Consider the following 12,480-nt stretch of genomic DNA (forward strand, 5'->3'; position numbering starts at 1 on the left):
GCCCCTTTATAGAGCTCCAGGGCTGTCCTTTCGCCATTGGCTCCCATCAGCCTTCTCCATCACACATCTTATTTTTAAAAAGTACAAAGTAAATCCCCCAGTGATCTAATCAAGCTCCCTTACTCACTTGAAGGGTAACCTTCATAGAAAAGAGGCCACTTGATAAACTCCAAGGAAAGTAAAAATAAAACATAATGGAAAAGACAGTCTAATCATCACAGCTAATTACAAAGGAAGAGTACATCACTTTTTTCTTCCCAAGCGTCTCCAGTTTATTTAAAAAAAAAAAAAAAAAGGACCAATTTAACAAAGACATTCTGTGTTACTGGTCTGAAGAGAAACAGAAGGAATCTTGGGAGATGCAGTTGGTATTTATAACACCGAAGAGTTAGCTCTGTTGAAACAGTTATTCATAAATGTATTGGTGACATATGTAAATAGATACAACGTGCCAACTGGACACAGGAGCCTGGTGAAGGTGCTGTGGGGGGCCATGTTGGTGCTGTGGGGGGCCATGTTGCATCCAGCAAGTCTGTTGCCCTCCACAGCTTATGGCTGACTGCAACATTACAAAAGCCCAGAGGCAGGACCACGGGGCACACAGCAGAGAGAGACAGCACTTTCTAGCCCAGCAGGCCCTGGAAGCCTCTGGAGAAGGATGGGTGGGAGGCAGAGGGGTGGAGTGAGAAACTGTCAGCACCCTAACCATTTGCTAGCCACTCCGTGTGCTACACAACCCAGGAAGGATCAGGCAAGACACCTCAGAGGCCAGAGGGCCCATCACGCCTCACCAGGGCTGTGCAGCACAAGCCCCAGGACCTGTGATCAGAATCCATGTGCCAAGATGGCAGGAATCAGAATTTCACGAGTGGCGCTTCTGGGAAAGGCCCTCAAGGCATTTCTGATGAGCAGCCCTCTTCCGCCTGGAGCCACAAATTCATACCATTATTTTACTTTTCAAGGTGGAGCAAATGAGACTTAAGAGTGGGGTTCCTTACTTTTTTATCATTGTTCCAGTGAATATGTAGGGAATACCAACCTCAGGATACAAAAATTAATAAAGCCCACACCTGCCCTCGTGACATGCTTTTTGCTCATTGAGTCCTTGCAGTAAAACCATGAAGGACTACGGTCATCTCTTTGCATGCTCCCCCTTTTTTTTAAGAAAGGGAAACTAAAGGTTAAGAGAACATGGATAATAAATGACGGAATCAGGATCAAGTCTTAGCACCCTGAGACACACCCTCACTTCAGTTCGGCTTACTGGTAGCTTCCCGGGTGCCCAGCCCTACGCTGGCACCTGGGGGATGACTATGCCCAACAAATGGCCTCTGACCTCAGTAGGAATATGGGACAGCAGAAGACAGTCCCATGCCAAACTTCCCTGAAAAGATTCCAAAACGTTCCATGTGCAGAATCCAGCCAGAGTGCCGAATGGTGGCCACGCCTGGACCGGCTCGCAGGGGCCCTGCTCCCCCGGAAACATTCTCTACCCAGACAGCCCCACGCCTCTCCGCGGAAGAGGGTCAGGACCATTCCTGATAGAACAAGTTGGGCAACTGGTGGGTCTCAGCAGCCACAACCCCCTCAGAGCCTCGGTCAGGTCCAAATGAAGAATCCGAAATGAAGACTCAAGGCTCAGCTCCTAGGAGGGATAAACAGATCTACTGATTATCAGCCAAGAGAGCGAGACACGGGGAAATCCCACCACAACAGAGAATCAGACACCATTTCCAAGTCCCCGTGAGGCAGCCACTATGTCTTCTTTGGTGGAGAACGAGATTACAGCCCTAAACTTAGAGGACGATGCCGCCAAGCTCTAGGCTGGTGCTTCTACTTTTAGCCAAGTGAGCCGAGGCAGCTTACTTCAGCACAGATCGCCCAGCTGAAAAACGGCAACTTGCAAAGGTTTCTGCGAGGATTTCATAAAACAGCTTTGAAAACGCTTCACATCTTACCTGGCTCACGGCAGGTGCACTACAGAGGGCTGATGCATCTGAATGTGTTTCTTAAAGCGGGTTCTGAAAAAGAGACAGGGCCCCTTTAAGGTTAGCTGTCAGAGGAACCTGTCTGTCATCATCCTTTTTTGTCTCCCCGTCCCCTAATTTTTGTTTTTCGAAGAGCAAGCAGAAAAAAAAACTAAAATAACTTTTTTTTTTTTAGACAGAGTCTCGCTCCTTTGCCCAGGCTGGAATGCAGTGGCATGATTTCAGTTCTCTGTAACCCCTGCCTTCTGGATTCAAGTGATTCTTGTGCCTCAGTCTCCCCAGCAGCTGGGATTACAGGCTCAGCTAACTTTGGTATTTGTAATAGAGACGAGGTTTTGCCATGTTGGCCAGACTGGTCTCAAACTCCTGGCCTCAAGAGATCAGCCCTCCTCAGCCTCCCAAAGTGCTGGAATTACAAGGGGTGAACCACTCTGCACAAGGCCTAAAATAACATCTTTAAGTGAAGGTTCATGGGGCAGACAGAGTAGTGGCTTTTTTATTCTAAGCTGGAAGCCAAAAGGAACAGACTCCCATCAAGGGCAGGAGAAAAAACCCACTGTGAGCTTTTGATACCCAGACAGCTGCGAAATCCCAAAAGGCAAGAATTCAAAAGACCTCAAAAATAAATACACCCAGTGGACATGCGAGTACAAGAAATGACGCAGTCAGCAAAAGACGAAGTGAAATTACATGTTCACTTGCAGTAAGTTTTCGAGGAAACATACTAACAAAACACTTGCTGAAATATTTCTTACCGTTGTTTATCGGTAAATGTTAGTAATTAGTAATTAATGCTCTCCTAGATGAACAAAATGCTTATTTATATAAAAGGATAATCAGGTGCATCAGAGAGAATCTCTAGCCTATCACACAAGAGAGCGCACCTTTGACCGTATTACTGCACACCCAGGGCAGTTATCACCTTAAGACCTGGGCTTGAGAAAAAAATACCTCAAGGGAGCTAACCTCACAAATGCAAACCTGTATCATGATAAGATTGCTGTGTTACCATATTTCCGAATTTCAGAATGACATCTCATCACAGTCTAAAATATGAAAACAGACACATGAGCTTTAGGCGAAGATTTTCAGAAGATGAATAAATGACACTAGGAAAACAATGGGCACCTAACAGGTACAAACAAAAAAGCTCACATGGGGGCCTCCAGTGGCATAAACCAGGTCCCTGCCAGGTTTCTGGAAAAAGTGCAGTCTGAGCCGGGACTCAGAAAAAAACTGAGTTTTCAACAGGCCCAAAGCAGTTTCCGGCTTAACAAAGGTAAGGTAAAATTCTTTCAACTCCTAAAGCTGGATGATCCTTAGAAGTAAAAAGAAGTCAGGGCCAGGCGCAGTGGCTCAAGCCTGTAATCCCAGCACTTTGGGAGGCCGAGGCGGGTGGATCACAAGGTCAAGAGATCAAAACCATCCTAGCCAACATGGTGAAACTCCGTCTCTACTAAAAATACAAAAATTAGCTGAGCATGGTGGCAGGGGCCTGTAATCCCAGGTACTTGGGAGGTTGAGGCAGGAGAACCGCTTGAACCTGGGAGGCAGAGGTTGCAGTGAGTTGAGACTGCACCATTACACTCCTGCCTGGCGACAGCATGAGACTCTGTCTCAAAAAAAAAAAGAAATAAAAAGAAGTCAGAAGTCAGGTATCAAACAGAGATTGGGGCTTAAATCCAGGTGTGTTACCTTGGTCTTGAGTGATTAATAAAATGAACAAAATGTAGCCGAGAGCTGGAAGCAACTCATGGTGACATGTATGGCTCATTAAGGACATGTCCAGCCACAGATGATTGGACAAACCAACGTGCTGTGTGGCATATACATACAATAGAAGGAAACAGCATCACGCGCTACACCATGTGATGTCAACTTTGAGGATCTCATGCTAAGTGAAATAAGCCAGTCACAAAAAGGACAAATACTGTATGATCCCACTCACATAAGGTACCTGAAGGACTCAAACCCATAGAGAATGCTGCTTGTCAGGGACTGGGAGGAGGGGAGAAGAGGGCGTTCTCGTTCAAAGGGTAGACAAGTTCAGTTTTGCAAAATCCAAACAGTTCTGGAGATCGGCTACTCTACAGTGTGAAGATACTTAACACTACCGAACTGTCCACCCCAGAATAGTTAAGATAGTTAAGTTAAAATCTTATGTGTATTTTACACTAAAAAAAGTTCAAATTTTCTGTTCAACTAAAAAAATTTTTTTTTGTACAAACAGGGTCATACTCTGTTGCCCAGACTGGTCTTGAACGCCTCGACTGAAGTAATCCTCCCACTTCGGCCTCCCAAAGTAGTGTTAGGATGACAGGCATGAATGAACTACGATGCTCAGCCTTTTTTGAATTTTTTAAATCATCAAGATGATACTTAACCCCAGGGCTTAAAATAAGACTTAAATGAGATAATGTACGCAATCTAAGCACAGCACCTGGCATACAGTAGATGTTCAAATAAATATTTGTTTCTCCCACTGTCTTTGTTTGCAAAATAAGAGAACTTAAGTGAATGGAGGGGCAATCCCAGTGTTAGGAACTCCAGAGTCACAATGTCCTGGTTCCACACTGGATTCTCTACTTAGCAGCAAGCATGGGCGGAGGAAACTGACCAGCTTCTCCAGCACTCAGCGTCCTGAGCCGTGAAGGTGGTGGGGTGGATCTTCTGAGGATGGGCATGCAACCGTGTTCAGGAGAGTGCCTGGCCCACATGAACATGACTTCAGCGCTCACCAGGGCAAAGTGGGGCCAAGACCAACACGTGCAGACTACCAGGCCACTACCCTGACCTCCTGGGACAGTCCTTAACTCCAGCTGCCCACAACAACCAGAATAGTGTATCTGCCTGGAAGCAGGAGCCGGCATGGGGAACTCTGTGGACCCAGCCAGAGCGTTCTCTAAAGCCTCTCTGAAGACGTACTGCACCGCCACCACGGCTGCAACCCTCACCCACACATCCATGCACTCTCAGCAAGGTCCTTGGCGTGTGAGGCCAGCACTCCTGGGCACTCTCGCTAGAGAGCTTCCATCCCTGAATCTCAGGCAGGGCAAAGTTCCCTTAGGCTGACAGCAGGAAAGGAAGCAGCACCGCCCAGGCAGCCTCTGCCTCGAATACCTCTCTTGTTCCTCCTTTTCTTCCACCCCCCTTATTCCCATCTGTGCAGCGAGGAAGAGGTTAGTAAGCACAGCCCCATCTTGGTATTCTCTCCAAAGCTCCACATTAAAGGAAAACTGCCATCTGCGAGGAGATAACAGCTAACTTGTTTCTCCCTCCGTTAACTTGGTGGCCAAGCACAGCCACCACCTGGGCTAAGCATGCCAGCCTTTGCTAACACCCACTCTGCAAAAGGACCAAGCCGTGCAACTCGGCTAGCTGTTCCTCACTCCCTCCTCACCCACCTACACACACGCACACGCACACACCCCTAGCCTACAATTAACAGCAACAACAAGGAATCAGGAACAGCCAATGGTAGCATATTGTCATGGAACAAGCCGTGGAATTTGTACAAGATCCCTTGGACAAGCAATTAACCTCACCAAGCCTCAGACTCCTCACCCCCAGAATGGCCATGCAGACAGGTCTGGCCTCTCCATGTTGCCATGAGGATACTTGACTGTCAAATCCAGAGAACTCTCCTACGCAGCATTTGGTGCCACCCCTCAGTCCTGCCCCCTAGCACATCGCGCCAGCCCCAGAAGCTCTTGCACCAGCAAATAAATGCTTTCACTGGGATTATGCAACTCACTTCTGTTCACCACCCTTCAGCCAGAATGAGCCACATGGCCCTAGAAAGGAACGGGGAAGGAGACCATTTCGGTGTCCTCAGTAGAAGAGAAGTGGATTTTGGGAAACAGGCGTTTCTTTTTCTTTCCTTTTCGAGACAAGGTCTCACTGTGTCTTCCAGGTTGGACTGCAGTGGCGTGATCTCAGCTCTCCTCCATCTCCTGGGTTCAAGCAATTCTCCTGCCTCAGCCTCCAAAGTAGCTGGGATTACAGGTGCACGCCACCATGCCTGTAAGCCCTCATTTCTTTTTTTTTTTCTTTTTTAGTAGACAGAGGGTTTCACCATGTTGCCCAGGCTGGTCTCAAACTCCTGAACTCAAATGATCCGCCTGCCTCAGCTTCCCAAAGTGCTGGGATTATAGGCGTGAGCCATCATACCCAGCCAGAGAGACATTCCTAACACAGACAGAGCCTCTGTCCTCGGGAGCTTATGGCAAGTGGTTAAGACACGTTACACAAACCCCCATAGAAAAGGCTGCCAAAGATCCTGTAAGGTGCCATGGGAGCAAAGGAAAACTCTACTCACCCCACCTGGGACCCTGTGACAGAGGTGTGTATGTCATCAGGGAAGGCTTCCTGGGGGAGGTTATATCTGAACATCATGAACGGTACAGGTGACCTTCCCAGGGAAGAGGATTGATGACAGTCACCCTCAGTCCTCCTCAAAGATGAGATGGAATCTCGTCTTTTCCGGTGCTGAGGCCTGGGCTCCTTCATAACTGGATCATAAACCCACTCCGAGCGGGTGTACCTGACACTGTGACTGCCATGGCAGAATCACCAGGACCACAGAAAGCTGAGGGCGAGCCACACACCTGGGTCCTCAGTGTAGGGACACGGAGGCCAGCCAGGCCTGGGTTCAAATCCCAGTTCAGTCATATGTCCACGGGGACCACCATGATGTTGGTTTGTGAACTTGGTGCTATAAAACGTTTTTGTGAGAGCTATGTTTTCATTAACCTAACAAATCTATTAATAAAAAACAGGCAGTCCGTGGTTAAAATTGTTACCAGAAATAAAAAACAGTCAAACAATATTGATGATTGACATTCCTACCATACCTATATATTAGTATCTATCAGAGGTAGCATGCACTGAGTCCTCGCCAAGCACTTGGCCAATTACTATTCTATTATTATTAGACTTGTTCATAGATGAAAAAATTCAAACACAGAAGTCAGTCAAGCTGCCCAAGAGCACAGGAATGTGCTACAGAAAGTGATTTCCTCCAGACTGAGCCTCAGCAGGGAACTCACCGTTCCCACCTCTCACACAGCAATATGGCAGACAGGAACACGGGAGCCGAGGGTATAGGGTTCAAGTCTCGACTCTGCCACTCAGTCACTCTTTGATCTCTGGTATGCCACCTTGGCAAGCCTCTCTTCCCTCATTTTTTTTTTTTTTTTTTTTTTGATACAGAGTCTCGCTTTGTTGCCCAGGCTGGAGTGCAGTGGCACGATCTCGGCTCACTGCAGCCTCCCCCTCCTGGATTCAAGCAATTCTCCTGCCTCAGCCTCCTGAATAGCTGGGACTACAGGCGCGCTCCACCACACCAGGCTAATTTTTGTATTTTTAGTAAAGATGGGGTTTCACCATGTTGGCCAGGATGGTCTTGATCTTGGTCTTGATCTTCTGACCTCGTGATCCATCCACCTCGGCCTCTCTGAGTGCTGGGATTATAGGCGTGAGCCAACCGCTCCCGGCCCACTTCCCTCATTTCTGAAATAGAGGTTGATCCAACCTCATCAGGTAATTGAGACAAAGCACTTGCCACAGAGTAGCACTCAATAATGCCAGTGTCTCCATTTCCTTTGGCAGTCAAGAGGGTGGGGTCCCTGCACGCTCAGCTTGCCCAACAGTCTCCTGCCTCTCGATGGGGCCAGGGGATAGCTCACAATGCCTGGGCAATGCCATCCCCATTTCTAGGAGTCCTTATAAGCTCAGGTAAGCTTTATTAGAAATATCACGGAGGTAGGAGTACTTTCAAAATGGAAAATCGTGGTTCCTGAACTGGAAGATACCAAAAGTTACCCAGGGTTTCGAGGAGGCCAATGTCTGGGGCATGTTCCCACTGGAATGCAGTTTCACTAGAAGGCATAGTCAGTGAGTGTCATCCCACACCTGTTCATCTGGCCTAACTAATACCTCCCATGCTTCCAGATGAATGTGAGGCATATGGAGTTACGAAAAGCATCATGGAACTTCCGTCTCTAGTGAGAGGAGCAGCTGCCCTTTCTTCTTCCATTGCCTGGCTATGGCTTGTACAGAACCTACCAGGCAGGGAGATCTTAACCTGACAGACACAGGAGGAAGTTGGGAGGCAGGGAAGGTCAAAAAGACCCTTCACACCACTGATAACTATTCAGGCTCCTTGCAGGTTCAAGGGGCTCCCATTTACTTCAATAATCCTAGAGCCCCCATCAGTGCCTACCACGGAGCCGGGACCCAGTGAAGACGTGAATGCCCCTATGCTCTGGAAGGTTATTTACAATAAAGATGCAAGAAAGTGCTATGCTGAGTATAAATAAATAGCCCAAAGCATGATACAGACACGAAGTACAGACATAATAAAGATACGAAGGGAAGGAGAGAAACCAATGCTGGCTTCGGGTTGCTGGGGAAAGCTACATGGGCAAGGTGCAGGTGGTCTGGGAGTACACCTAAGTCTTACTCCTTTACTTGTTTCAAAAATGCATGCTCAGGTACATTTTATCAGGCAAGACTGTAAGCTCCTTGAGGGTAGGGATGGTGCCCTGTTTACCACACTATCACTAACACCATGCATAGAATGGAGAGTCAAATGCTGGACTGACAGATGGATGAATGAATAGATGGCCACCAGATGGACAGTCGGGCTGTATCACTGTCTTGAGACAGCAGCAGAAGACAAACGTAGATTTCTGTGGTCGAAGCCCACAGAACAGGGCTTTCCGCAGAGGCCCACAGCCACATTTCCCCCGTTCCTGCTCTCAGAACCTAAAGCACTCTTGGCCTGCAGTCCCTGGGTTTCACAATCACTGCCTATATTTGGACTGCATTCCTGATGTGGTTGCATCCTGCAGGTCTCTCTCTCACTCGTTCACTCTCTCACATGTCTTTCTCAGTCGCCTTTATCCCACTTCTGCTCCTGACCTGGATCTCTAGCCTACCCCCAGGTGGGTTCACAGTTCCTGGAAGAGCCACAGGCACGGGTGTCAGGCCCAGCTCAGCAGAAAGAACACATCTAGATGCACTGTTATCATTAAGTTCTGCTGACCTCTACTGTGGAACAGAATTCAGTCACCTCTGCTCCCACGTCTGTGCAGGATAAGCTCCCTTTGCTTTCACTCCATAGTTCCAAGTCTAGCCCGGAACCCAATCCCCTTCACCCATCCTCAAGAAGGGAAGGCACAGCTGGGAGCCTTTGCAAAACGTCACCATACCCACAAGCTGCAGCCATGTGTTCCCTCCAGCAAGACTGCAGATAACGTCGGCTGGACCTTCTCTTCTCATCTGACCTCGAAGCACACTTTGTTTCATGTGTTTGTTTTCATGTCACAACATCCTGGTAAGGAATACTGGCATCTATTTTCTTTTCAATGTGACACTGACACAACTCCACTTTGTGCAAGTAAATGTTTTCAACCTGAATGAGGCATTTGGTGGGAACAGGGAGTTCACAAGCCTGAATATAGGTTGACCCTTTACCAAGGAGTATAGCAGGCAGCATTGTGTGTGGGACTGACAAATATTAGCAACGATGAGATCTTGTCTTCCAAGCTGATATCCATCGCTGTAAGCAGAGAAAACAGGGAGAAAAATGTGGAGCTCGTTTAAAACTCTGGGCCAGGCAGAGTTCATCCTTGGGGAGAATCCAGCTACACTAGTGTCTTGCTATAAAATCTTGGGAGTGGAGGAGGCATTTAACTTCTGACCCTTGTTAATTCATTTGTGGTTGTCAGGATTAACTGGTATCACTTAGTACATGTAAAGCACTTGAAAAATGCTTAGTATATAGTAAGCATTCAGTCAATGTAGCTGTTATTCTTTTATTTATTTATTTTTGAGACAGGGTCTCCCCTCTGTCATCCAGGCTGGAATGCAGTGGCATGATCTGAGTTCACTGCAATCCCAGGCTCATGCGATCATCCCATCTCAGCCTCCCAAGTAGCCGGGACTACCGATGCACATCACCATATCCTGCTAATTTTTGTATTTTTAGTAGAGATAGGGTTTCGCCATGTTGCCCAGGCTAGTCTCGAGCTCCTGGGCTCAAGCATTCCTCCTGCCTCAGCCTCCCAAACTGCTGGGATTACAGGTGCGAGCCACTGTACCCAGCCTGTTCTTATTCTTCAGCATATGGGGGCTGTGCTGCCCAGAGCAGGAGTCACTACGCACACATGGCTATTTAAATGGAAACTAATTGAAATTAAACAACATTAAAAATTCAGTTCCTCAGTTGCACCAGCCATCTTTCAAGTACTCAGCAACTACCCATGTCTAGCGGTGACTATATTGGATGGTGCAGACGGAGAGCAGTTCCATCCAGCAGAAAGTTCTAAGGACAGTGCTGATAATGGAGGTGAAGGAGTGGCTTGAAGCTCCAGGCCTGTGTGACCTTGGGCTAGTTACCTCTCAGGTCTCTGTGCCTCATTTCCTCATTTGTAAAACGGGGACGATATAGCTACATGATTCAGTCATAATGAGGATTATCTGCTATGCAAGCACTCACAATAATTCTTATGGTAAACACACTCACCAGATGGAGCCCTAGAATGGGGGACAGACACCCTTATGGTGCAGGGTGGATCGCTGCAAGGATTAGAAAGATTTTTATAGAAAGCAGCTCCCACAGGGCCAAACATAGCAGATACTCAGTCCATTCACTTTTTTTCCTCAATAAATGTTCACAGAGCACCTGCTATGGGCTAGGCATTCTTCAAGGCACCAGAGACATAGAAAGGAACAAAGGCCTTGCCCTCATGGGGCTTACAGTCTCACTAAAGGAGGCGATTATTGTTTATGCTAATAGGAACACCAATATGTCCAGCATATTACATGGTCTCAGCAATGAAAAAGAAATGCCAACCTCTGCCACCCACAAAGGCAAAGTCTGATAAAAGGGCTCTAACAAATGAATGGATGCAAAGACAAATGAATGAGGGGTGTGGGGAGGAGGCTCGATAATGCACAAGCAATGAACTGGGCCCTATGTGGGCCCAGAGTTAATTACCCCAGGGTGGATGGGTGTGGCTAACTCAGCTGTTGCCAGGTGACACTCATAAAAGATCATAAAGCAGTCAACAAACAGTGCTATGTATAAAACCTTAATCATCGTGAACAGGAATCTTAAAATCCAAATGGGATAAACAAGGCCTTTGCGCACATGCCCTCTGGCTTCTATTCTGGACTCTGCTCTGACTCATCCTGTGGGCTAGGGCTGTTCACTCAGCTGAGGGACCAAACAGCCTTTCGCTGGCCCTGGACAAATGGAACTCCCTCCCAAGAGGGAGGTGTCCTGCTGCCTAGAAAACTCCTCCCCAGCCCTCGGACTCACCTGCCGGCCTGAGCGACGTGCCTTCTGGTGCTGGTTCTATAAATATAAGAAAGCAAGGGGCTTTCCCAGGAGGCAGCAAGTAGCACCATGTGCCTGCCTGCATTTCTATTTCCAAAATCTGAAAGCTCTGTCTCATAGGTTTGCAGCTCCCTGACAGCTAAATGTCATGGGATGGAGCCACATTGAATCACTGGATCTACTTCTTACCAGCAGGCTGGGCCTCAGAAAGTTATTTCAAGTCCTCTAGTCCCAATCGCTCCTTTTTTGTTTGGTAAGTAAAAATAGTGCATGCTTCCCAACACTGTTAGTAGGATTACATGAGAGAACTTAAATAAAGTGCCCAAGTCTTTGGTAGGACTTAGCTTATGTCCTATCTAGTATGCCAGGATGGCTAGACAAGAAGAGGAGACACAGCCAAAGCGCCAGTGCAGTCACCATCTATCAGGGCCACCTGGTCAACCTGTGCCTTGCCTAGTTCCCTCCTCATTCAAAGGGAAGAGCCAAACCGGATCCGTGCTGCACACCCTGAAATCTCTCACAGCACATTACCCGCTCAATTTTCCCACAACCGTGGTGCGTTTCATCCTGCTGAAAAGAATACAAAGCATATGGAAATTCAGTGCGAGAATTCATACCAGCAACCTCGTCCATCTGCATAAGCCTCAGTTCCAAATGGTGACAACAGGCCTTTCACTCATTACAGGTCTCACATGTGCATGGGTGTGTGGGCACGGCACCCTGCCATCCACAGGACCGAGAGGGAAATGACTGCCACGGCCTGCCTCACTGGAAGCAGCAGCACCTGAGAAATGACATGTTTGCAATGCGGGTTATATATGGTTTCTATTCACGTACTAAAATAAATAGCCAAGTTTTCATGTAAAAATGCCTGTCTTGAGTATCACACTTCAAGACAAAATGATGTCCAAGGTTCTGCCTGTGTCTGATCTTCTACAAGGATTCCTGCTAGGAGTTCACCTGGTGGGAAGGACAGAGCTGAAATGAGCTTAGGTGATGCTTCCCCACGTGGCCTAAAAGGATTACTGTCCACTCCTCCCCTCACCACCCCAGCCAGCACCTGCCACACTGTGCCCTCCTCTTGCCCGTGGTCCTCCCTTGCCTCATGTCCCTACTTGAATTACAGGCAATTTCCATTCCCCCAAA

At 47.7% G+C, this 12,480-nt stretch overlaps 1 protein-coding gene across 7 annotated transcripts in view; it reads right to left on the reverse strand.

Moving 5' to 3' along the window:
* LARGE1 (LARGE xylosyl- and glucuronyltransferase 1) overlaps positions 1-12,480 on the reverse strand; it is a 635,729-nt gene that overhangs the window by 566,921 nt on the left and 56,328 nt on the right. The window contains exon 2 of one of the 7 annotated variants that reach the window (XM_035261605.3): positions 1,959-2,021. The exons of 5 other annotated variants lie outside the window; for them this stretch is intronic. The gene's annotated coding sequence lies outside the window, so the exon portion shown is untranslated. Of the gene's footprint in view, positions 1-1,958; positions 2,022-12,480 lie in introns of those variants that run through there. One more of the 7 variants, XM_078339235.1, reaches the window with a different exon arrangement.

The sequence above is a fragment of the Callithrix jacchus genome, chromosome 1 (assembly GCF_049354715.1).
Source record: "Callithrix jacchus isolate 240 chromosome 1, calJac240_pri, whole genome shotgun sequence".
NCBI classification, from domain to species: domain Eukaryota; kingdom Metazoa; phylum Chordata; class Mammalia; order Primates; family Cebidae; genus Callithrix; species Callithrix jacchus.